Genomic DNA, 27322 nt, shown 5'->3' with positions numbered 1-27322 from the left:
AAATTATAGATACGTTTGAGACGTATCAGCTGACGGAGAGGAAGAAGGCGTCGAAGAGAAAGAAGTCGCTGTGGAAGAAGTCGTCGGAGCAGAGGAGGAAGGGGGTCGTCGTCGATGTCGTGGAAGCAGAGGCGATCGACTCTCCTTGCTACGGGAATGGACTCCCTTGGATCTCCGCTTGCTCCTGGAACGCTTGGAGAGGAAGAAGGGGAACGACTTCGACGGCGGCGACCTCAGCAGGGGTCGGCCATGGCGGAGGAGGATCTCGGGTCGCCTCCTGACGGTGCCCGGGAGAGAGAGGAGGGAGGAGAAGGTCTTAGGGCTTCGAGGGGGAGGATCTGCTGCTTATATTGACCTTAGGAGGCGAGCTAGACACCGCTGGATCAAGGACAAGGAAGATCTGTGGTGGGAGGAATGTTCATACACAGTGACGCCAGCGGGAGGAAGGAGACGGTCGCGGTGGTGGGCTGACTAGCGAGAGAAGGGAGGAGATGGGGGCCAGCGAGGGGGAGGGAGCCCACTCGAGTGGCGCCAGTTAGAAGAGAAGAAAACCCTCTGGGTTTTCTATTAAAACAAAATCACAGCAGAAAATAAACTCCTAGTTAAATCTAGGCTTGCAAAAAAAATGTCCCTCGTCATAAGGGGAATAAGACCTATTTAAATAAAGTGAAAAGAGGATTTTTGGAGCAAAGAAATATTTACAAAATAGAATTATATAATCTGTTTTGTGAATAAATACCCCTCTCAAGCATAGTTTTAAAACACCTTAGACCTAGCACCACAACCACCAGAAAACACTCTAAATGATCTACATTTTTCAAACAGGGGTCAAGCAAGTAAAACTAAACTTAAGAAAAAATAAGGAGAGGTTTAGTTGACACCTAGCTTTTGGCTAAATGAGCAAAGTTGGAACCCAAGCTTTTCTCATCACTTCACACCCCCACATACTCATCACAAACACACATAAGATCAACACCACAACAATAAACATGGTATGTATGCTATGGATGCATGAATGCAAAGGGGAAGACAAGGCATGAGCACATGAAATAACACATGAAATGATAACACCATAGAAGGACATCATGGACCCACACATGGCAAGGTTCCAAATATGGCAATGTTACACTTGGGGCATTACAAGATCCTTCACCACCACCGGAGCGCCGTCATGCTGCCGAAGAACTCATCTACTTCTCCGTCTTGCTTGCTGGATCAAGAAGGCCGAGATCATCATCGAGCTGTACGTGTGCTAAATGCGGAGGTGCCGTTCGTTCGGCACTAGATCGGAGCGGATCGTTGGATCGAGCGCGGGACAGATCGTGGGACGGTTCGCGGGGTGGATCGAGGGACGTGAGTACGTTCCACTACATCAACCGCGTTTCTTAACACTTCCTGTTGTGCGATCTACAAGGGTATGTAGATCCAAATCTCCTCTCGTAGATGGACATCACCATGATAGGTCTTCATGCGCGTAGGAATTTTTTTGTTTCCCATGCAACGTTCCCTGATAACCCACAAGTATAGGGGATCGCAACAGTTTTTGAGGGTAGAGTATTCAACCCAAATTTATTGATTCGACTCAAGGGGAAGTGGAAGAATATTCTCAAGTATTAGCAGTTGAGTTGTCAACTCAACCAGACCTGAAAGATTTAGTGTCTGCAACAAAGTATCAGTAGCAAGGTAGTATGATAGCACCAGTTAGTAACCAGTAACAGCAAAGTAACAGCAGTAGCAACAGAGTAACCGTAGCAGCAGTAACAGCAGTAGCGGCAAAGTAACGTAGCAAGGACCAGTAGGAAAAACTCATAGGCATTGGATCGGTGATGGATGATTATGCCGGATGCTATTCATCATGTAACAGTTATAACACGGAGAGATATGTAACTAGCTCCCGTTCGTCAATCTAATGTAGGCATGTATTCCGTATGTAGTCATACGTGCTTAGGGAAAAGAACGTGCATGACATCTATTGTCCATCCCTCCCGTGGCAGTGGGGTCCTAATGGAAACTAAGGGATATTAAGGTTCTCCTTTTAATAAAGAACCGGACCAACGCATTAACGCTTGGTGAATACATGAACTCCTCATACTATGGTCATCTCCGGGAGTGGTTCCGACTATTGTCACTCCGGGGTTGCCGGGTCATAACACATAGTAGGTGACTACAACTTGCAAGATAGGATCTAAAACACACATATATTGGCGACAACATAAAAGGTTCAGATCTGAAATCATGGCACTCGGGCCCTAGTGACAAGCATTAAGCATGGAAAAGTAGTAGCAACATCAATCTAAGAACATAGTGGATACTAGGGATCAATCCCCGTCAAAACTAACTCGATTACATGATAGATCTCATGCAACTCATCACCGTCCAGCAAGCCTACGATGAGATTACTCACGAACGGTGAAGAGCATCATGGAATTGGCGATGAAGGAAGGTTGATGATGACGATAGCGACGATCTCCCCTCTTCGGAGCCCAAAACGGACTCCAGATCTTCCCTCCAGAGGAAGAACAGGAGGTGGCGGTGCCTCCGTATCGTCCTTGATTTTTTTTCCGGACGAAAGAGGTTATATAGAGCTGGAATTGGGGGCGGTGGAGCTCTGAGGGGCTCACAAGCCTGCCAGCCCTTGCCAGGGGGGCGGGCCTGGTGGGCTTGTAAGCTCCTGGCTCCGTCCCTCTAGCTGATTCTTGCACCATTATTTTTTATATATTCCACAAAAATTCCTCGTAGATTTCCAAGTCATTCCGAGAACTTTTATTTCTGCGCAAAAACAACACCATGGCAATTCTGCTAAAAACAACGTCAGTCCGGGTTAGTTCCATTCAAATCATGCAAATTAGAGTCCAAAACAAGGGCAAAAGAGTTCGTAAAAGTAGATACGACGGAGACGTATCAACTCCCCCGAGCTTAAAGCCTTGCTTGTTCTCTAGAAATTCAGTTGACAAACTGAAAGAGACAAAAGAAAAACTTTGACGAACTCTGTTTGATCTTGTTGTTGCAACTATGTCTAACTCATATCCAGAATTTCAGCAAGATCACAAGTAAACCACATAAGCATATGACATCTAGGTCTCACAGTAAACTCATATCAATGGCATAATCAACTAGCGAGCAAATAATAATAAGTCTCAAATGTCAACACTTCAGTCAAAACAATCATGAAGCAGTACAAACAGATGGTATCTCGCTAGCTATTTCTGAGACTGCAAAACATAAATGCAGAGCACCTTCAAAGACTAAGGGCTAACTAAACATTGTAATTCATGGCAAAGAAGATCCAGTCACAGTCATACTCAACATAGTTAAAAGCAAAGCATAAAAATGACACAGGTCCTCTCTAATTGGTGCTTTTATAAGAGGGGGATGACTCAACAGGAAAATAAATAGACAGGCCCTTCGCAGAGGGAAGCATTGATTTGCAGAGGTGCTAGAGCTCAGGCTTTGAAAACAGAGATAATAATTTTGGGTGGCATGCTTTCATTGTCAACGCAATGACTAAGAGTTCTCACCATCTTCCACGCTACACATGCTATAGGTGGTTCCCAAACAGAAAAGTGAAGTTTTGGCTCCCCCACCACCAATCAATCACACTCCACGACTAGCCAAATACTCGGGTGCCGTCCATACCAACATCAATCCAGGGGGAGTTTTCTTTGCAATTATCTTTTCGATTTGAGCATGGAACTGGGCATTCCAATTACCGGCCCCTTTCTCATGAATGATAGTGAATAAACACATATCAAGGATAACACGCCTAGCATGGAAGATACCGATAGCCCCATGTCACCACATGAGCGGTTTGGGCATGCAAAACAGATTATTTCTTAAAGATTTAGAGAGTGGAACATGCAAATTTACTTGGAACGGCAGGTAGATACCGCATATAGGTAGGTATGGTGGACTCATATGGAACAACTTTGGGTTTAGGGAGGTGGATGCACAAGCAGTATTCCCGCTTAGTACAAGTGAAGGCTAGCAAACGACTGGGAAGCGACCAACTAGAGAGCGACAACAGTTATCAAAATGCATTGAGATTAACCAACATTGAGTGCAAGCATGAGTAGGACATAAATCACCATGAACATGAATATCATAGATGCTATGTTGATTTTGTTTCAACTACATGCGTGAACTTGCGCCAAGTCAAGCCACTTGAATCATTCAAAGGAGGATACCATCCTATCATACTACATCATAGTCATCTCAACATTCATGTGGGCATCCAAGACAAACCATTATAAGCTCCTAGCTAAGTAAGCATGGCATAAGCAACTATGATCTCTAAGTTGTCATTGCAAACATGTTTCTCTCACAACAAAACTGAATCAGGAACGATGAGCTAGTCATATTTACAAAAACAAAATACATCGAGTTCATACCAGCTTTTCCAGGCTCAGTCACTTCATCATATATCGTCATTATTGCCTATGACTTGCACGACCGAATGAAGTGAAGAATAATAAGAGTGCCCGTGCATTGGATTACGCTGGAATCTGCAGGCAAACACAAAGGAGAAGACAAAATAATAGGGCTCTTTGAGAGATAAGCACATATGCATGCGAGAGCCACTAAACATTGTAACCATGATCTTCTACCTTGACCCAAAGAAAAAGAAAACTATTTACACGGGAAAGCTTCCAACAAGCAAAAGAAGAACAAGATTTTTTTTGGGTTTTCTCAAACTAGACAGACACACGAAAAGAAAACAAAAAAAAGAAATAAACTAGCATGGATGATACAGTGGCAAAGTGTGAACACCGATGAACAAAGTGAAAGCATAAGCAAGAATGTAAAGTCGGTGAGAAACACGTACTCCCCCAAGCTTAGGCTTTTGGCCTAAGTTGGTCTACTCCCATGGATGGTCCGGGCGATATCCCAAATCATAATGGGGGTTGTACGGGAGCGCTGCATCCACTGCCTGATTAGCTGCCTCTCGGAGACGAGCAGCCTTTGCCTCCCTTTCATACTCCTCTGCCTCTCCTCTGGTTATGTAATATCTCCGTTTTACCTGAAAGTCAAAGAAGGCAGGAGCAGGAAGGGTAATATGGAAAACACGTCGTCGGTTAAATATTAAACGGTATAGGAGGGATTCATCATCCCTCTCAAGGAACTGGTAGCATGTCAAAGCGACGCGGTCAAGGAAAGCTGTATGGAGCGGGGGATCTCCTTCGCACATGGGTACTCCAAGGAAATTTGCTATGCGAGTGGCATAGATCCCACCAAAGAAATCGCCTTCATTAGCATTATTATTCAGCCTCCTTGCTATTATAGCTCCCATGTCGAAACTTCTATCACTCGTTACTGCGCTCTTAATAATACTAAGGTTTGGTGCACAGAGATGACAATGATCAATCTTGCCATTCATGCATCTGCCTATGAAGAGGGCAAAGTAATGCAAGGCAGGAAAATGAATGCTCCCCTTGGTTGCCTGCGAAATATCTCTAGTTTCTCCCACGGTTATACTAGAGAAAAATCTCTAACCGAAGATGTAGGAGGATCATTGAGACTACCCCAAATAGGTATCTTGCAAATTCTATTGAAATCCTCTAAATCCATGGTGTACGAATTGTCACAGAGATCAAACAGTACAGATGTAACACGGCCAACTGAAAATTTGAATCTACGAATAAAAGAGGCAGTGAGCGTAACATACTATTCACATTTATCGGAGATGAATTCTTCAAGTCCGACATTGTGAACAAGTGTATCAGACTCGTCTTTGAAACCTACCTCAATCATGAATTCATCAGAAGGCCATTCACATGGTTGTACCGGTGCATTCCTCGGTTGGTAAGGATCGGGCTCCCGAATCGCAAGACGGGGACCTCTCTGGCTTGGGGAACCACCATGATAGTTTCTCCTGAACATCTTCCTTTTCTAAAAATTTTAGTGACCCAAAGGAAAAGTGAACAAGGCTCAACTAAGCTCGTAGCAACTACTCCCACAAGTGCCTAGAGGCCATATTATGCATCAAACCCACTTGGGACCAGATAAAATTAACATGCAAAGCTCAAGAACATGGTCACCAAGGCAGCAAAAATACGCGAAGTATAAGGCACTAGAGCAAAAACTAATTAGACCAATGGAAGAGTCACTTACCAAGGAGTAATTTCCCCAAAACAGTTCAGAGAATGGTGCTTTGAGCACGGAGATCGAAAATCCCAGCAAGAGGAGCAAGCACACGGGTTTGAGCTATGAAATGAATTTTTCTGGAGGTAGGAGAAGTGGATGAGAGTTAGAATGAGTGGAGGGTGTGCATGTGGGCCCCACAAGCCTGCCAGCCCCGGCCAGGGGGGTGGCCGGGCCTCGTGGGCTTGTGACCCACTGGTGCATCCCCCAGACTAGCTCATCGTCTCAGTATTTTTCAAAAATTCCAGAAAAAACATACTTGCTTTTCAGGACGTTCAGAGAACTTTTATTTTCGAGGTACTTTTCTACGAGACACTAAGACGGAAAACAGGGAAAACTAAATCTACCATTTTTCTTCTAAGCAACCGAAGGTGAAATCTCAGAACATAGGTTTGTGACTTCTCGATTCATCCATCTCATGGTCATCGAAAGAAATTCGTCAATGAGGTTGATCAAGTCTCCTCGACAAATCTTTTCGAATCGCAAAAGAGAATGGAGAATTTTCGAATAGTCACTAGGTCACCTCAATGGGGATGTGTATCTCCCCAATAAGCAAATCATACTTCATCTTAACAGGAGGTATAGGGCATTCAAAGCTCCCAATAAGAATCGATGAAGTTTTTTCGATAGTTGATGCAATGTACTCGATATTGTTTCTTCGGAAAGTGCATCGTATGCTCATTACCCTTGACATGGAAAGTGACATTGCCTTTGTTGCAATCTATAACAGCCCCTGCAGTGTTTAAAAAGGGTCTTCCAAGGATGACCGCCATGGCATCGTCCTCGGGAATATCCAAGATAACAAAGTCTGTTAAGATAGTGACATTGGCAACCACGATAGGCACATCCTCGCAAATGCCGATAGGGAAAGCAGTTGATTTGTCGGTCATTTGCAGAGAGATTTCAGTGGGTGTCAACTTATCCAGTTCAAGTCTACGATAAAAAGAGAGAGGCATAACACTGACACCGGCTCCAAGGTCGCATAAAGCAGTTCTAACGTAGTTGCCTTTAATGGAGCAAGGTATAGTGGGCACACCGGGATCACCTAGTTTCTTGGGAGTTCCACCCTTGAAAGTGTAATTAGCAAGCATGCTGGAAATATCAACCTCATGTATCCTCCTTTTATTAGTCACAATATCCTTCATGTACTTAGCATACGGAGACATTTTGAGCATATCTGTCAAAAGCATTTGCAGAAAGACAGGTCTAATCATTTCAACGAATCGCTCAAAATCCTCATCATCCTTTTTCTTGGATGGTTTGGGAGGAAAGGGCATGGGTTTTTGAACCCATGGTTCCCTTTCTTTACCATGCTTCCTAGCAGCGAAGTCATTCTTATCGTATCGTCTATTCTTACGTTGTGGGTTATCAAGATCAACAGGTTCAATCTCCACATCCTTATCATTGCTAGGTTGAGCATCAACATGAACATCACTATTGATATTATCATTAGGCTCATGTTCATCACCAGATTGTGTTTCAGCATCACAAACAGAGTTGCTAGCGTGCAGGGTTGCTAGTGTGCAGGTTCCTATCATCTTTCTTCTTCTTTCTAGGATGACTAGGTGCATCAGTGCTAACTCCTTGAGAATTTTGTTCGATTCTCTTTGGATGACCCTCAGGATACAAAGGTTCCTGGGTCATTCTACCGCCTCTAGTAACGACTCTGACAAAATTTTCATTCAACTCATTGAGCAAGTCATTCTAAGCCTTAAGTACTTGTTCTACCTGAGTAGTAACCATAGAGGCATGTTTACTCAGGAGCTTAAGATCATTGACATTTCTTCCCACACAAGCACTTAAATGACTAAGCATACGAGCATTCTGTTCCAATTGTGTGCTAACATAATCATTGAAACTTTGTTGTTTGGCAACAAAGTTATCAAATTCATCCAGGCATAAGCTAGCAGGTTTATCGAAAGGAATATCACTCTCATCAAACCTACGCAGAGAATTTACTTCTACTACCTGTATCGGGTTATCAAGACCATGGATCTCTTTGATAGGTGGTAGATTTTTGACATCTTCAGATCTAATGCCTTTCTCTCGCATAGATTTCTTAGCTGCTTGCATATCTTCGGGACTGAGGAATAGAATATCTCTTTTCTTCGGAGTTGGCTTAGGAGGTGGTTTGGGAATAGTCCAAGCATTCTCATTGCACAAGATGTTATTCAATAGGATCTCAGCTTGTTCTACAGTTCGTTCCCTAAAAACACAACCGGCACAACTATCTAGGTGGTCTTTAGAAGCATCGGTAAGTCCATTATAGAAGATATCAAGTATTTCATTCTTCTCAAGAGGGTGATCAGGCAAAGCATTCAGTGGCTGGATGAGCCTCCCCCAAGCTTGTGGGAGACTCTCTTCTTCATCTTGAGCAAAGTTGTATATTTCCTGCAAGGCAACTTGCTTCTTATGGGCAGGGAAATATTTTTCAGAGAAGTAATAGACCATATCCTGGGGGCTACGCACACAACCAAGAGCAAGAGAAGTGAACCAAGTCTTAGCATCATCCTTTAGCGAGAAAGGAAACAGCTTGAGGATATAGTAGTGGCGGATCTTTTCCTCACTAGTGAATAGGGTGGCTATATCGTGAAGTTTGGTACGATGGGCTACAACTATTTCAAACTCATAACCGTGAAAAGGATCAGATTCGACCCGAGTGATTAACTCAGGGTCGACAGAGAATTCATAATCCTTATCGGTCACAAAGATAGGAGAAGTAGCAAACTTCGGGTCGTATTTCATCCTAGCGTTCATAGAATTTTCTTTCCACTTGAGCAATAATTTCTCAACATCATGGCTATCCTTACACGCAAGAAAATACTCAGCTATCTCTCCCTCCATAACATAACACTCAGGCGTATCAGGCAATTCAGGCATAGGAGAGCTAGTTCGAGCAGGCAAAATAGCAGGTTCTACTTCAATGGTATCAACAGTTTCAGAAGTATCGTCACATCTAGCAGCAACTCTAGCAATTTTTGCATCAAGGAATGCACCTAGTGACAAAGCAGTATCAAGCATAGCATCATCAGGCAAAGCAGTATCAAGCATAGCATCATCAGGCAAAGCAGTATCAAGCATAGCATCATCATAAGCATCATGGGCAGCAGAAGTAGCATCATCAAGCACAGGCGACATATCAAGATTTCTAGCAGGAGGTGATGTCGCAAACTTACTCATAACTGAAGGTGAATCAAGTGCAGAGCTAGATGGCAGTTCCTTACCTGTCCTCGTAGTTGAGGGCAAGACTTTAGTTCTTGGATCTATCGGATTCCCCATAGTGATCAGCAGACGTAAATCCCAAGTAACTCAGAGAATATAGTTGTGCCTCCCCGGCAATAGCGCCAGAAAAAGGTCTTGATAACACACAAGTATAGGGGATCGCAACAGTTTTTGAGGGTAGAGTATTCAACCCAAATTTATTGATTCGACTCAAGGGGAAGCGAAAGAATATTCTCAAGTATTAGCAGTTGAGTTGTCAATTCAACCACACCTGAAAGATTTAGTGTCTGCAGCAAAGTATCAGTAGCAAGGTAGTATGATAGCAGCAGTAGCAACAGTAACCAGTAACAGAAAAGTAACAGCAGTAGCAACAGAGTAACAATAGCAGCAGTGACAGCAGTAGCGGCAAAGTAATATAGCAAGGACCAATAGGAAAAACTCGTAGGCATTGGATCGGTGATGGATGATTATGCCGGATGCTATTCATCATGTAACAGTTATAACATAGAGAGATATGTAACTAGCTCCCGTTTGTCAATCTAATGTAGGCATGTATTCTGTATGTAGTCATATGTGCTTAGGCAAAATAACTTGCATCACATCTATTGTCCATCCCTCCCGTGGCAGCGGGGTCCTAATGGAAACTAAGGGATATTAAGGTTCACCTTTTAATAAAGAACCGAACCAATGCATTAACACTTGGTGAATACATGAACTCCTCATACTATGGTCATCTCCGGGTGTGGTTCCGGCTATTGTCACTCCGGGGTTGCCGGGTCATAACACATACTAGGGGACTACAATTTGCAAGATAGGATCTAAAACACACATATATTGGCAACAACATAATAGGTTCAGATCTGAAATCATGGCACTCGGGCCCTAGTGACAAGCATTAAGCATGGCAAAGTAGTAGCAACATCAATCTCAGAACATACTGGATACTAGGGATCAATCCCCGTCAAAACTAACTCGATTACATGATAGATCTCATCCAACTCATCACCATCCAGCAAGCCTACGATGAGATTACTCATGAACGGTGAAGAGCATCATGGAATTGGCGATGAACGAAGGTTGATGATGAAGATGTCGATGATCTCCCCTCTCCGGAGCCCAAAACGGACTCCAAATCTGCCCTCCAGAGGAAAAACAGGAGCTGGCGGCGCCTCCGTATCGTAAAACGCGATGAACTCTTCTCCTTGATTTTTTTTCAGACGAAAGAGGTTATATAGAGCTGGAATTGGGGCGGCGGAGCTCTGAGGGGCTCACAAGCCTGCCAGCCCCGGCCAGGGGGGCGGGCCTGATGGGCTTGTGAGCTCCTGGCTCCGTCCCTCGAGTTGATTGTTGCGCCAGTATTTTTTATATATTCCACAAAAATTCCTCGTATATTTCCAGGTCATTCCGAGAACTTTTATTTCTGCGCAAAAACAACACCATGTCAATTCTGCTGAAAACAACGTCAGTCCGGGTTAGTTCCATTCAAATCATGCAAATTTGAGTCCAAAACAAGGGCAAAAGAGTTCGGAAAAGTAGATACGACGGAGACGTATCATTCCCCAACATATTCAAACTTGCAGGAACATGTCCTTTGGTTTTCTGTAATAATGCATGTAAGCACCGCAGGTGGAGACTCCAAAACTTTGATGTTTGTTCAATTTATCCCCAATGAGAATGACGTGGGCGAAACTCTCTGCTCGCTGAACTTTGCGAGCAGGGTCAGGGGATAGAGCTTGGGAAAGCAAGGAAACAAGTTGATGTTTGAGAAATGTCAAGATATAAGCTTATGGTACTTACTCTATTGCCCTCCCTGTTAGTTCATGTTTTAGTACGAGTTTGGCATCCATATGTTTAGTCTGAATGCATGCTTATTATTGGTTCTGCTGTTAGGTTGGGAGAGACCCATGTCAGAGAGGAACCTCAACGCCACCATGGAGATACTGAGCATTTTTAATAGAGATCCACACGATTCATATTGATAATATCACACTCACAAATAAGTGGTTGTGTAATAACAAAACAACCTAAATTTTGGCAACAAGACAATAGTTAGTATTTTTGTTCTTCTTTATCAAGTCACTATCAATGCATCTTCCTCCTGTATTTGGTCGAACCTTCATGCCGTCTCTTGTTATTTCCAGCTTGAATAGGTGCAGCTTTGACAAAGTATAGGATGGGCAGATGTCGTGAAAGGAATAATCATGGTTTTTGAAGACTGACAATGCTCCCTCGAGTACTACACAGCAAAAAAACTCAGGTTAGTGTGCATTAAGATCTATAGTTATGTGGTTGTAGTGCAGATCTGAACATACTTTACCTTCAGTTGGTATAATTTGATCCGGCTACTTTATGTGCTAAGGACTTCCTTGTATACTATGTTCTTCATGGTCGTTAATAAGGGCTCGGATCTTTTTCGCTTCTTTGAATTCTTGCTTTGTTCCTTGCCCTTGCCTTTACCCTTGCCATCGTCATTATGGCGAGAATCTTAATGTTCCTCTTTGCGATGGCTCTAGACAATGCAACGTAGAGCTAACGTGAGAGAAAATCAGGTCCGGTAGGTACACCGCGACAATCGATATGGTCTGTCCTTGCGCCTTGTTGATCGTCATGGCAAAGCTGAGCCTAATAGGGAACTGCTTCCTCTTGAACTTGAAAGGGAAGATATCATCATCGGATGGACACAGAGGTGTCCAAGGAAGGAACACCCTCCTACCAGCATGTTGTCCTAGCATGATTTCTGCATCGATGGCGTTCCTTTGGAAACCACGGACCACAAGCCTTGTGCCGTTACATAACCCATTAGCTGGATCAATGTTTCTCAATAGTATAATGGGGCAATTTATTTTAGTTTGAGGGCATGCGGTGGCAGCCCGTTGGGTGTCAGGTTGTTGAGGAACTCGGGGGCATAGTAGCCGTGTGGGTCATCCTCTGCACTATCAAAACTATGGTAGATCTTCTCTTCGCCCTGGAAGCGTTCTATCATGCATGTGTTTATCTTATCAATGTTCTCGTTCTTGGTGGAGAGGATCGCTCGAGATGTCATGTAATTTGGATCAGACATGTTGTGGTCTAGAGCAGGAAATACATGGTCGATTAGCTTCTCTAGGTCAACATTGTCTCCTGTTGGCGGCACACAAATGTCTTGAGAGAGCCTTATGTTGCCTTCCTCGTCGGTTTCTTCGGTGTCGTTGCCTACCCTTAGCAAGTAATCTGCGAACCACGGGTCGTTATGCGCCCTCATGTTTGTGACGAGCCTTAGTTGACGCATACCCTTCCAAAGGTACAAACTTCATAGGGTCACATCGATTATCTGACCCCGTGACCCTTTCCTCATGACTGGAAGCACCTGCCTGAAGTCCCCACCGAACACGACAGTTTTCCCCCTGAACGGTTGGTGTCGTCGTCCCATAATGTCCCGCATGCTATTATCTAGTGCCTCAACAACTTGCCGCTTTGTCATGTTGGCCTCGTACCATAGGATGAGGGAAGCCATGTGCAGGAGCGTGGCCGCTCCACTTTGCTTGGTGAAGCTGCACGACGCGCCATTTTCAATATTGAGTGGGATCTTGAACCTCGAGTGGGTTGTCCTGCCTCCAGGCATGATGGTAGCCGCGACACCCGATGTCGCCGTAGCCACCGCTATCTTGCCCTCCCCCCGAACCTTTGCAAGTAGTGCCCTGTATAGGAAGGTCTTCCCGGTGCCTCCCGGGCCATCGACAAAGAATACACCCCCATCACCAGCATCTACTGCTGGATCTCATCGTATGCAAGCCTTTCCTTAGGGTTTAGCGAGGACGCTAAAGCAGCGTCGTGTGCGTCAACCTCGATGGTGGACTCCTCTGTGACTTCTGTGGCCTCGCCTCCAGTAGTGTCATAGGTCTCGTCGATGCTCGGAAGAGGAAACAACGCTATGTCTTTGCCCATTGACTGTAGCATGCCCCTGATGTCTAGCAACACCATCTGCTCCACTACCTTTGAGCAGGTGTGTGATCGGCGGTAGTCATCAGACATCGCCTCTAGGTGCCTATCCCGTAGACCGCGCATGTCACCTGGCTCACAGAATACCAAGATTGTTGCAAAGAGCCTCCTGAGCGAGGTTGGCATCACGAATTGTGTTGACTCTGTAAGAGACTCGTCAAGCGTGTTGTCGGCCTCGATGAGGCCCAATCTCTCGGCAGCCTCACGGAAGCTATCACATAGCACACCGTCCACAGTTCTCAGGTCCTCGTAGGATGTCTTTCCTGGTACGTGGTTGAGAAGCACTCGCAGAAAGTATCGCTCCCCCTCGGCTGGATGTGCTGACATGATTCGACCTACTTGGTGTTGCTTTTTCCTCGGCCTCTAGTACTTTTCTCTCTGCCATGTGAAATTTCTCGAGAAGTCCTTGTACAGGATATCTCGAGCCCAAACATGTTGCTGATTAGCGAGGAAATACTCCGTCAACATTGACTTAGATGCTTTATCACGGGCGACGACATCGGTCAGGTCCTCTCCTGCTTTGAACGTGACACTATGCATATTTGGGAGATGAAGCGGCAACTGTAGGACCAACGGGAAACTCTCGGAAAGATTGAATCCGAATATCCTCCACATCGCCTCCGGTGGAGTAACCCATCTCGCATCGGTGTACCTTATAATCTCGACTACAAACCCCTTGTCATCGGGCTGGTTGATGCTGATTGAAGCTCGATCGTGGCCCTTGTATACGTATTTGAAAAGTACTTGACAGCCTTGATGTTGGAGCACACCTCGACATTTATGTGGCAGTTGAACATCCGCAACCGATAAGGGTTGTAAGGCACCACCCATCTGTTATCCAACATCTGATGGCGGACCTTAGCCTGACAACCATCGCCCCGCCGTCGATAGACAAGGTATGGATCCTTCCCCTATAAGGTGTTCTGGTAGAATGGTCATGGGTATTGGCTCTTGCACTTCAATTCTTGCATACACACATTTTTGGGATTTAGATTACCACATGGGTCGTGCATCATATGCTTCACGACCATGGCATAGAGCTCTGGATACTTATGCTTGTCCAGGAGCTCTGCGGATATGATGCAGTCATACTGCTCTAGCACCACAAGTTTATATTCTCTATTCATGATCAACAGGAAGTGCGCATGGGGGAGGCCCCTCTTCTGGAACTCGACGACATACACATGCGCTACCACAACAACCAGGATGTGCTTCTTGAACAACATCTCTTTCATGGTCTCCAACTTGGCCCTAAACACGCGTGCGACAAGATCTGGTCGGTCCTGGGGTGTTTGGCCAGGAAGCAGCTCATTCAGTATCTCCTCCCAGCTAGGATTGCACGTCATAGTCAAAAAGATGTTAGGCTTCCCATAGGTCTGCACCAGTGCCATAGCGTCCATATGCCTCCCCTTCATGTCTCGGTTGCTCCCTTGATGCGTCCCTGGGAGCACGATCCTCTTATCAACAGCGCTCGCTCGCACCTCCCCAACCGCGATGCTATCCACAAGGCCTTGATATAGATCGGCACGTATCTGTGTTTGGTGGTCCCTGATCCACTTCAGCCTACAACCCTCAATCTTGATGAACATCTACACACCCCACTGCTGGAACAGGCGTGCTCCATGAAGTATGGGGTTGAATTTCGCAGGGCGTGTCTGTAGCCGGTAACAGTAGTAGTCCCTGACAGAGACGCAAAAATGGTTGTTCCCCTCTGTGCAAAGACGTGAAAGAAGAAGGTTAGGTATCATATGGGAAGGATAGACAATGTTTTTTTTGCATATAAGCATACCAAACGGGCGAACCTGAATATTATCGTGGTTCCGTCTTGGTTGTTGTGCAAGCTCCCAAGGGACATTGCACTTCGGGATATTTGGATGCCAACCAAGCTCCCCCTTGGCAAAAATAGGGGATACGAGAACGGGTCATAACAGCCATTTGTGGCATGTATACTATGCTTCTCGTTGTTGTCTCCATAGAGTGTAATGTTGCAGTTGAACCTGTTTGCTAGATCACTTCCCTCGACCCAAATCGCAGCCACCTCGGATGACACAGGTCTATTATATCTCTGTTGATCTAGCTTCTGGTCAGTGTTGAGGTCTATGCGGTACTCCTCGAGTTTTTCCTTGTGGGCAGCCAAACTTCTAAACTATTGGGAGTAGGGGTTGCCCCTGAGGATGTCCACTAACTTGCTGATAACGCGTTGGTCCAATTTCTCAGAAGCCTCCTTGCGATGGCTTAAGCTGGGGTCGTCGTCATAGAAGTACAACTGCAGATGTCCAGGATGAGCTATTGGACCGAACGAATGCACTTTGTGGTAAATAGTGCCCTGCGCCCGAAACGTGTATACCCCAGACTTCATGTTCGTATAGTTGTTGTCTATGCTGACGCCAAGCATAGTGAAGGAGAAGTGACCGTTGAAGAACCGAATGCTCTCCCGGAAGTGCCGAGAGTCTGCATCTGCGCCAGACCATAACCTCATCAGCTCTAGAATAGGCTCTGGTTGGGCCAAATCTATTTCCCCGTTTTGACAGCAGAAGCCATCCATCTCGTACTGGAACTTCCTGGCCTTGCAATGGTCACAGTTCGCCACGTGCTTCAGGATGTGTGTGCTGTCTGGGATGTTTGAATAGACATAGTCAAAAGGATAAAGGTTGATAGGTCCCGTGTTGGAGGAGTCCACGGGCTGATCGATGTCCGTGCCATCAGTGTCGCATCCTACAAGCATCGTCGAGACGTAACATGTCATGATAGGATTCACATCATAAAAGAATAGTATACATGGATGAGAAGCGAAAGGTGCCTCAGAGTACCTTCATCGGCAAATAGGTAGTACTCATCATCCATGAGGCCATCGGAGAGTGCACCATCGTCCATTATGCCGATGAGGAAGGCTTCCATATCATCTGCAACATTGTTGAGCCGGTAAGACGGCGTGCTTTATGAAGGGGGAGGAAGGTTTAGTGTGACTGGTGATATGGTGGAGAGTAAAGATGAGAGGGTTACCATCGGTCCCTATGGTGTAAGACGGTGTGCTCGATGAAGGGGGGAAGCCAGTGAAGCAGCTCCTGTGGGTGGTGAAGATGAGCTTGTTGCTGATTTGTTCACATCTAAGGTACTTGCCTCTTGGCGGGGAGTCCTCCGTTTAGCTTCAAAGCTTGCATTACAACGATCTAGCAATGCTGACTTCTTACCTTCTGGTATGTTCTTCCCGCGTGCCCTTCGTTTTACGGCATTCCCTTGAATCTTCCTTATGACCATACCTTCTTTCTCAGCTTGCTGCTTAGACCTACGCTGTGATCTGGTCTCATGCCTCTACTCATGGGCTTGATTCTGGTTGTCGTATATTCGCTGATAATTGCCTTGTTGCGATGCATTAATGGGCTCTTCCTATTGATCACCATCACCCAGGGTACGACTAAGGTACTCGCCTGCACCGTTAGTGAGCCGGTAAATACTGGTTGAACACACATGGACATATGAAGTAGTGTAAAGATGGGGGGATTACCGTATGATTCCAAGCCGAGACCAGCCTTACTTGCTGACCAGGGGGCTTGAGATGAAGCGGCAGGTTCTCGAACTGCCAACGCATGAGTGGTCGACATCTGGTTTGGGGAAGCTAAGGTAGATGCATCTGGTCGCGGCATTGTTATGGATTCAATGCAAGGGGCGTTGCGCCTAGCCACGAGTTTTGCATTTCTCTCAGCTAGCATATTCTGCTCCTCTTCGGGTGACATGTTTTGCACACGTGCTCTTCGACGGGAGTTTTTCTCTTGCTTATCGTCGTCGGTCATATTTTGATAGGCAACCCTTCTACAACTATTCCTATCTTGCTTGTCCTCGACCGACATGTTTTGGTAGGCTGCCCTTCTAAGGGCGCTTCTCTGTTCCTCCTCCTCTGATGTCATATGTTGTCTGGCTTCTCTTTGACGGGAATTTCTCTCCTCGTTTGTTCCTGTTTTCCTAGCTTCTCTATGACGGGCATTGATTTTCGCCTTCTGTTGAGGTGTTAACCTATTTCGCCGTGCTATATATTGGTCTCGCCTTTTTTGTTTTTTGTCTAATGTAATGGTTGCGCTTGAAGCAAGTTGTTCAGGACCAGTGTGTGAGGTGTTGATCCTCGGCACTATACATGAAACAATATCATGCTTAGTGCTGCTATGTGTTCCTCCAAGTGATGCACGATGAACATTGTAGGCCTCTTCACGAGAATGATTTCCTGATGAACCATTTTATGGACCACTTTCGTTAAAAAATGTACAAATGCTAACAGAAAATATGTTAGTGGGTTAAATCTCTACCACTTGGAGTTTTGACATGCGGCACTGGCTGAAAGGCCATGAGATTGCCAGCTATGGGAACCATCATACGGAGTTACGTGGGCAGATTGTCATCATCGTCGGAAGAGGAAACACTGTTGTTAGTAGTGTCCGTTTGGTCGCGTATGAAAAAACCAGACAGTGGTTGGTGGGTAAGGGTGGATTGACTCCTCGGTGTCCTCTCATATTCAACAACTGATATGAATTATGTAGGATAAGTTGTGAAAGATTAATGTATACCTTATATGCAGACATGTGATTGGCATAGACATACCTCTTTTTTCCTTTATCATACACATTCCCGCTTTCCTGTGACATCTCTGGCTCCTATATGTTATTCATTAAAATTGCATTCTTTTGAAATAAGAAAATGATAAAACATGATGAATGATGAATGCACTCTTTTGCAATAAGAAAACTGCATTCTCCTATACTGTGTAAACCTTCTTTTAGTTGAGCTGATTTAATAAGCATCATATTCTAGTTTGCAAGCCTTGCTCCATTTTATGTAGTGGGACGAGTTGCCCAATATAGAAGAGCTTACTGGTCTAAATAAGACTTGGGTTTCCACTTTGATGGCTCGGCATTTGCTTGCAGCTGGTGACCGGTATGCATTGGAGAGACTAACGTTGTTTTCTGAACTCAATCAATGTAAAGACGTTGCGAGTAAACAAAGTTCCAAATACTTTGGCGCTGGCTGAACAACACCATTTCCAGCAGGTAAAAACTGTTTGCTTGAAATTTGTCGCCTTGCCGAAATATTTGAAAGATAGCTAGCAATCTTCTGAATTTAAGCCTAAGAATATGTTTTGCTGTAGAATTTGGCGATATCCGATGTGGGTTTTCTTGTGGCTATAGAATTTGTTACAATATGATGAAATTATGCTTTATGCTTCTTTAGTTAACGAAATTATGTTGTATGCTTCTTTAGGTTAACATATTTTAGGTCCCAGAATGAGATTAATCATGCTGTTACATTGGCAAATATAGTGTGTATTTCATATCATTTGTTTTCATGCAAAATAAAAAAAATGGTAGACGGCTTAAATATTTGGAAATTCGTAGGTTATGTGCCAGCTGCCAAGTATTCAATCTGTTGCTACATACTTGCTGCTATAAATGCCAGTTTGGAACCTAAAAACTTTGGTTATTCTTGGTTTGTTGTTTGGAAATTAAAGGTATTATTGTAGCATTAAATGTATTCACCTGAATCTAACTCTTCTCTATCTTCTCAAGGATTTGAGCTCAGATGTGTGGCAACAGTATTTCTTGACCATTGAATTGGATAATTTTCGTGATTATAATTTTCAACTAAATCATGCATAAGGAGTTCAAGATTGGGTTTTCTTTTATTTTTTGAAAAATAAGATTGTCCATATAAAAAAAGTACATATTAAGGAATCTTTTGTGTGTGGTGCAATGCCTTTTGATAGTACGCAAAAAATGTATGCCTATATTGTTCCATTTTCCTTACCTAACATGTTGTTTCTTGATAGAGTGGGAGTATAGGTCAACGGTACTTGTGGAGTGGTGCAGTTTAACTGTTTTAAGTGAGACTTGGTTTGATGCCTCTATGCTAGATGAATACATTCTTAATCCGGCTATCAAATAATTGCATCGTACTTGGAGGTAGCAGGGACGTGACATATGTCTTTCAAATATAGGTAGTACTTAGCTTACCTGGTAGACAACATTACTTTCAAAATATTTACCTATTATGATAGGAATATCCTATTTGTATTGATGGAGCTAGCACTTCATTACTTTCAAAATATTTACCTATTATGATGGAAAATCCTATCTGTATTGATGGAGCTAGCACTGCATTCTAGATTGAACATGTCTAACTCTAAACCCTCATCCTCGCATTCCATGTATGTGTGCTTTTGTTTTTGAAGTTTTCATCAACTTCGCTTTGTTTATTCAGATCAAGACGGTGGTATATACATCCGAATTCGAACCAAAGAGTGCCTTAAAAGGAGGGAATTAGAAGGGCAAGGAAAGAATAATGGAAGGTAATTTTGATTATCTCTACTATTAAAAGGACCATAATAGTTTTCAGATTCCGATTCTCTTGACAAATATTTGTTTCTGGTTCTCTTGTGATTGTGGTTGTGGTTAACACCTGCAAAACATTACCTGAGCATGTGATTGAGGGAGGGAGGCAGGGAGAGAACTTGATTTTTTTGGAGCCTATAGAGATTCTTAGTAACCACTATAAAAAGAGATAGAGCCTTAAACAGAGTATTATGAGAGCCTCAAGTCATGCACGCCTTAAAAGAATTGTCTTAGTAACCACGTTCAAGTTCAGGGAGGGAGGCAGGGAGAGAACTAACTTCTAGAACTATTTTATTCAAAACATTCTGGAGTCATTACCTGAACAACTGTAAATTGTTGCTAACGATGGATTCATGAATATATTACTCTGCAGAAATTGTTCTTAAGTCATGAATAAATACGTGTACTTAAAAGAGCACTTGCGCTATTCCATGACGGGAGTGTGCCTCCTCCTTAACCACTTCGAAGAGCAACAACGTGTGGAGCGACATGAGGTTGCAGGGCTCGGGATGGTCATGTTGTGGCAGCCCATGACTTACTCCAGCATGTGCAGCGGTAGCGTATTCTCCACCAGCATGAGTTATACAATTTTTAGTGGAATCCCACTTATTCGCAGCTAATCCACCTAAAATTGTAGTGGGTTGTTAGTTATCCTTCATGAAGCTAACAAGTGGTAGTGGTGGATGTCATCGGTATGTATTTACTAAGAGATCCCTTACCAATGAATGTAATTTCCCTAGCTAATTTACCGCACCCTGATACTTATGGATGTAGTATCCCTAGCATTAGCATGCAACATTGGTAAATTGATGCTAACAAAAAGAACAAGGTACAGAACAAGAGTGCTCATATAGCAAAAAACTGTTGGGCAACGTTGCATGGGAAACAAAAAAATTCCTACGCACACGAACACCTATCATGGTGATGTCCATCTACGAGAGGAGATTTGGATCTATGTACCCTTGTAGATCGCACAGCAGGAAGCGTTAAGAAATGTGGTTGATGTAGTGGAATGTCTTCACGTCCCTCGATCAGCCCCATGAACCGTCTCGCGATCCGTTCCGATCTAGTGCCGAACGGACGGCACCTCCGCGTTCAGCACACGTACAGCTCGACGATGATCTCGGCCTTCTTGATCCAGCAAGAAAGATGGAGAAGTAGATGAGTTCTCCGGCAGCGTGACGGCGCTCCGGTGGTGGTGAGGATCTACTCCTGCACGGCTCCGCCCGAGCTCCGCAGAAATACAATCTAGAGGTAAAACTATGGTGTCTAGATCTGAGTTGCACGTGGAAAAAGTTGTCTCAAATCAGCCCTAGACCACCACTATATATAGGAGGGAGGGGGAGGAGGCTTGCCTTGAGGGCCAAGCCCTCAAGGGTGCGCCGTCTAGGGAGGAGAGGAGGAATCCTACTCCAACTAGGATTGGAAAGTGGAGTCCTTCTCTTCCTTCCCACCTCCCCTTTTTTCTTTGGTTTTCTTCTCTTGGCGCATAGGCCCTCTTGGGCTGTCCCAACAGCCCACTAAGGGCTGGTGCGCCACCCCTAAGGCCAATGGGCGTCCCCCGGGTGGGTTGCCCCCTCTCGGTGAACTTTTGGAACCCATTTGTTACTCCCGGTACAATCCCGGTAATGCCCGAAAACCATCCGGTAACCAAATGAAGTCATCCTATATATCAATCTTCGTCTCCCGACCATTCCAGAAACCCTCATGACATCCATGATCTCATCCGGGACTCCAAACAACATTCGGTAACCACACATATAACTCAACTATACTAAAACATCATCGAACCTAAAGTGTGTAGACCCTGCGGATTCGAGAACTATGTAAACATGCCCCGAGCCACTCCTCGGTCAATATCCAATAGCGAGACCTGGATGCCCATATTGGATCCTACATATTCTCCGCAGATCTTATCGGTTGAACCTCAGTGTGAAGGATTCATATAATCTCGTATGTCATTCCCTTTGTCCTTCGGTATGTTACTTGCCCGATATTCGATCGTCGGTATCCGCATACCTATTTCAATCTCGTTACCGGAAAATATCTTTACTCGTTCTGTAATACAAGATCTCATGAGTTACACTTAGTCACATTGCTTGCAAGGCTTGTGTGTGATGTTGTATTACCGAGCGGGGCCCGAGATACCTCTCCGTCACACGGAGTGACAAATCCCAGTCTTGATCCATACTAACTCAACGGACACCTTCGGAGATACCTGTAGAGCACCTTTATAGCAACCCAGTTACGTTGTGACGTTTGATGCACACAAGGTATTCCTCCGGTGCCAGTGAGTTATATGATCTCATGGTCATAGGAACAAATACTTGACACGCAGAAAACAATAGCAATAAAACGACAAGATCAATATGCTACGTTCATAGTTTGGGTCTAGTCCATCACATGATTCTCCTAATGATGTGATCCAGTTATCAAGTCACAACACTTGCACACAGTCAGAAAACCTTGACTATCATTGATCAACTGGCTAGCCAACTAGAGGCTTGATAGGGACATTTTTTGTCTATCTATCCACACATGTATCTATGTTTTCATTCAATACAATTATAGCATGGATAATAAATGATTATCTTTAAACAAGAAGTATAATAATAACTATTTATCATTGCCTCTAGGGCATATTTCCAACAATCTCCCACTTGCACTAGAGTCAATAATCTAGTCCTCACATCGCCATGCGATTTACATTTAATAAATCGAACACCCATACAGTTCTGGTGTTGATCATGTTTTGCCCGTGGAAGAGGTTTAGTTAGCGGGTCTTCTACATTCAGATACGTGTGCACTTTGCAAATATTCACGTCCTCTCCTTCGACGTAGTCGTGGATGAGGTTGAAGCGTCGTTTGATGTGTCTGATCTTCTTGTGAAACCTTGGTTCCTTTGCTAAGGCAATGGCACCAGTGTTGTCACATAACAGAGTTAATGGTTCTAGTGCGCTCGGCACAACTCCAAGATCTGTCATGAACTGCTTCATCCAGACATCCTCCTTTGCTGCCTCCGAGGCAGCCATGTACTCCGCTTCACATGTAGAATCTGCTACGATGCTCTTCTTGGAACTGCACCAGCTTACCGCACCCCCATTAAGAATAAATACATATCCGGTTTGTGTCTTAGAGTCATCTGGATCGGTGTCAAAATTTGCGTCGACGTAACCTTTTACGACGAGCTCTTTGTCACCTCCATAAACGAGAAACATTTCCTTAGTCCTTTTCAGGTAGTTCAGAATATTCTTGACTACCATCCAGTGATCCACTCCTGGATTACTCTGAAACCTGCCTGCCATACTTATGGCCAAGCTGACGTCTGGTCTAGTGCACAACATTGCATACATGATAGAACCTATGGCTGAAGCGTAGGGGACGAAACTCATTTGTTCTCTATCTTCCGCAGTTGCTGGGCACTAAGTCTTACTCAATTTTATACCTTGTAATACTGGCAAGAACCCTTTCTTGGAATGATCCATTTTGAACTTCTTCAAAACTTTATCAAGGTATGTGCTTTGTGAAAGTCCTATCAGGCATCTCGATATATCCCTATAGATCTTAATGCCTAGAATGTAAGCAGCTTCTCCTAGGTCCTTCATAGAGAGACTTTTATTCAAGTAATCCTTTATGCTCTCCAAAACATCCACGTTGTTTCCAATCAGCAATATGTCATCCACATATAATATTAGAAACGCCACAGAGCTCCCACTCACTTTCTTGTAAATACAAGATTCTCCAACCACTTGTATAAACCCAAATTCTTTGATCACCTCATCAAAGCGCTTATTCCAACTCCGAGATGCTTGCACCAGTCCATAAATGGAGCTGGAGCTTGCATACTTTGTTAGCATTCATTGGATCGACAAAACCTTCGGGTTGCATCATATACAACTCTTCCTTAAGAAAACCGTTAAGGAACGCCGTTTTGACATCCATCTGCCAGATTTCATAATCGTAAAAGGCAGCTATTGCTAACATGATTCAGACGAACTTAAGCATCGCTACCAGTGAGAAAGTCTCATCGTAGTCAACTCCTTGAACTTGTGAAAAACCCTTTGCCACAAGTCGAGCTTTATAAACAGTCACATTACTGTCTGCGTCTGTCTTTTTCTTATAGATCCATTTGTTCTGAATAGCCTTGCGACCTTCAGGTAGTACTTCCAAAGTCCACACTTTGTTCTCGTACATGGATCCTATCTCGGACTTCATGGCCTCCAGCCATTTGTTGGAATCCGGGCCCACCATTGCCTCTTCATAATTCGCAGGTTCATTGTTGTCCAACAACATAATCGCTAAGACAGGATTACCGTACCACTCAGGAGCAGTACGTGATCTTGTCGACCTTCGAGGTCCGATAGGAACTTGATCGAAGTTTCATGATCATCATCATCAACTTGCTCCTCAAACGGCGCCACAGCAACAGGGGTTTCCCCTTGCCCTACGCCACCATCTAGAGGGATTAGAGGTTTGACAAACTCATCAAGTTCTATCTTCCTCCCACTCAATTCTTTCGAGAGAAACTCCTTCTCAAGAAAAGCTCCATTTTTAGCAACAAACACTTTGCCCTCGGATTTGAGATAGAAGGTATACCCAACTGTCTCTTTTGGGTAACCTATGAAGACGCACTTTTCCGCTTTGGGTTCCAGCTTTTCAGGCTGAAGCTTTTTGACATAAGCATCACATCCCCAAACTTTAAGAAACGACAATTTTGGTCTTTTGCCATACCACAGTTCGTATGGTGTCGTCTCAACGGATTTTGATGGTGCCCTATTTAAAGTGAATGCAGCTATTTCTAATGCATAACCCAAAAACAACAACGGCAAATGGGTAAGAGACATCATAGATCGCACCATCTCTAATAAAGTACGATTACGATGTTTGGACACACCATTACGCTGTGGTGTTCCAGACGGTGTCAAGTGTGAAATAATTCCACATTGTCTTAAGTGAGCACCAAACTCGAAACTCTGATATTCACCCCCACGATCAGACCGTAGGAACTTGATCTTCTTGTTACGGTGATTTTCAAATTCACTCTGAAATTGCTTGAACTTCTCAAACATTTCAGACTTGTGCTTCATCAAGTAGACATAACCATATCTACTCAAATTGTTAGTGAAGGTGAGAAAATAACGATATCCGTCGTGCGCCTCCACACTCATCGGACCGCATACATCGGTATGTATAATTTCCAACAAGTCACTTGCATGCTCCATTGTTTCGGAGAACGGAGTCTTAGTCATCTTGCCCATGAGGCATGGTTCGCACGTGTCAAGTGAATCAAAGTCAAGTGGCTCCAAAAGTCCATCGGCATGGAGTTTCTTCATGCGCTTTACACCAATATGACCTAAGCCGAAGTACCATAAAAACATGGCGCTATCATTGTTAACTCTAACTCTTTTGGTATCAATGTTATGTATATGTGTATTATCGCTATCAAGATTCAATATGAACAATCCTCTCACATTGGGTGCATGACCATAAAATATATTACTCATAGAAATAGAACAACCATTATTCTCTAACTTAAACGAGTAACCGTCTCGCCATAAACAAGATCCAGATATAATGTTCATGCTTAACGCATGCACTAAATAACAATTATTTAAGTTCATAACTAATCCTAATGGTAACTGAAGTGAAACTGTGCCCACGACGATTGCATCAACCTTGGAACCATTTCCCACGCGCATCGTCACTTCATCCTTCGCCAGCCTTCGCTTATTCCACAGTTCCTGTTTCAGTTGCAAATATGAGCAACATAACCGATATCGAATATCCAGGCACTACTACGAGAGCTGGTTAAGTACACATCAATAACATGTATATTGAATATACCTGATTTTTCCTTGGCCGCCTTCTTATCAGCCAGATACTTGGGGCAGTTGCGCTTCCAGTGACCCAGACCCTTGCAATAATAACACTCTGTTTCAGGCTTAGGTCCAGCTTTGGGTTTCTTCGTCGGATTGGCAACAGGCTTGCCGCTCTTCTTTGAATTACCCTTCTTTCCTTTGCAGTTTCTCTTGAAACTAGTGGTCTTATTCACCATCAACACTTGATGTTCTTTACGGAGTTCTGACTCTCTGACTTTCAGCATCGCGAATAACTCGCCGGGTGACTTGTTCATCCCTTGCATGTTATAGTTCAACATAAAGCTCTTGTAGCTTGGTGGGTAGTGATTGAAGAATTCTGTCAGTGATAGCCTCTTGCGGGAGTTCAATCCCCAGCTCAGCTAGACGGTTTGAGTACCCAGACATTTTGAGCACATGTTCACTGATAGACGAATTCTCCTCCATTTTGCAAGCATAGAATTTATCGGAGGTCTCATACCTCTCGATCCGGGCGTTCTTCTAAAAGATAAACTTCAACTCCCGGAACATCTCAAATGCTCCATGACGCTCAAAGCGACGTTCAAGTCCCGGCTCTAAGCCATACAAGACTGCACATTGAACTACTGAGTAGTCCTCCTTGCGTGCTAACCAAGCGTTCTTAACATCTTGGTCAGCCGCGGCGGGTGGTTCATCTCCTAGCGCAACATTAAGGACATAATCCTTCTTCCCAGCTTGGAGGAGCAACTTAAGATTACGAGCCCAGTCTACAAAGTTGCTTCCATCATCTTTCAACTTAGCTTTCTCTAGGAATGTATTAAAATTCAGGGTGACTGTCGCATGAGCCATTGATCTACAACACAAATATTTTCAAAGTGGACTTATACTATGTTCAAGATAATTAGAGTTTAACTAATCAAATTACTTGCTAAACTCCCACTCAAAACGTACATCTCTCTAGTCATTTGAGTGGTACATGATCCAAATTCACTAACTCAAGTCCGGTCATCATGTGAGTTGAGAATAGTTTCAGTGGTAAGCATCTCTATGCTAATCATATCAACTATATGATTCATGCTCGACCTTTCGGTCTCATGTGTTCCGAAGCCAGGTCTGCACATGCTAGGCTCGTCAAGCTTAACCCGAGTGTCCCGCGTGTGCAACTGTTTTGCACCCGTTGTATGTGAACGTTGAGTCTATCACACCCGATCATCACGTGGTGTCTCGAAACGACGAACTGTAGCAACGGTGCACAGACGAACTGTAGCAACGGTCCACAGTCAGGGAGAACACGATTTTGTCTAGAAATTTTAGTGAGAGATCACCTCATAATGCTACCGTCGTTCTAAGCAAAATAAGGTGCATAAAAGGATTAACATGACATGCAATTCATAAATGACATGATATGGCCATCATCATGTGCTTCTTGATCTCCATCACCAAAGCACCGGCACGATCTTCTTATCACCGGCGCCACACCATGATCTCCATCATCATGATCTCCATCAATGTGTCGCCATCGGGGTTGTCGTGCTACTTATGCTATTACTACTAAAGCTACGTCCTAGAAATATAGTAAACGCATATGCAAACACAAACGTTAGTTTAAAGACAACCCTATGGCTCCTGCTGATTGTCGTACCATCGACGTGCAAGTCGATATTAACTATTACAACATGATCATCTCATAGATCCAATATATCACATCACGTCATTGTACATATCATATCACAAGCATACCCTGCAAAAACAAGTTAGACGTCCTCTAATTTGTTG

General features: G+C 44.1%; 1 long non-coding RNA gene across 1 annotated transcript; it reads left to right on the top strand.

The window, feature by feature from the left end:
- The first annotated feature begins 11548 nt into the window (after nt 1-11548).
- LOC123446192 lies at nt 11549-19663 on the top strand. Its single transcript, XR_006631264.1, has 3 exons — nt 11549-11617; nt 18312-18374; nt 19582-19663. It is a non-coding gene; the product is annotated as an uncharacterized LOC123446192 (long non-coding RNA).
- The last annotated feature ends 7659 nt before the right edge of the window (nt 19664-27322 follow it).

Source organism: Hordeum vulgare, chromosome 4H (assembly GCF_904849725.1).
Source record: "Hordeum vulgare subsp. vulgare chromosome 4H, MorexV3_pseudomolecules_assembly, whole genome shotgun sequence".
Lineage (NCBI taxonomy): Eukaryota > Viridiplantae > Streptophyta > Magnoliopsida > Poales > Poaceae > Hordeum > Hordeum vulgare.
Note: the sequence above shows the minus strand (reverse complement) of the source record. Positions and strands in the feature narration are given on the sequence as shown.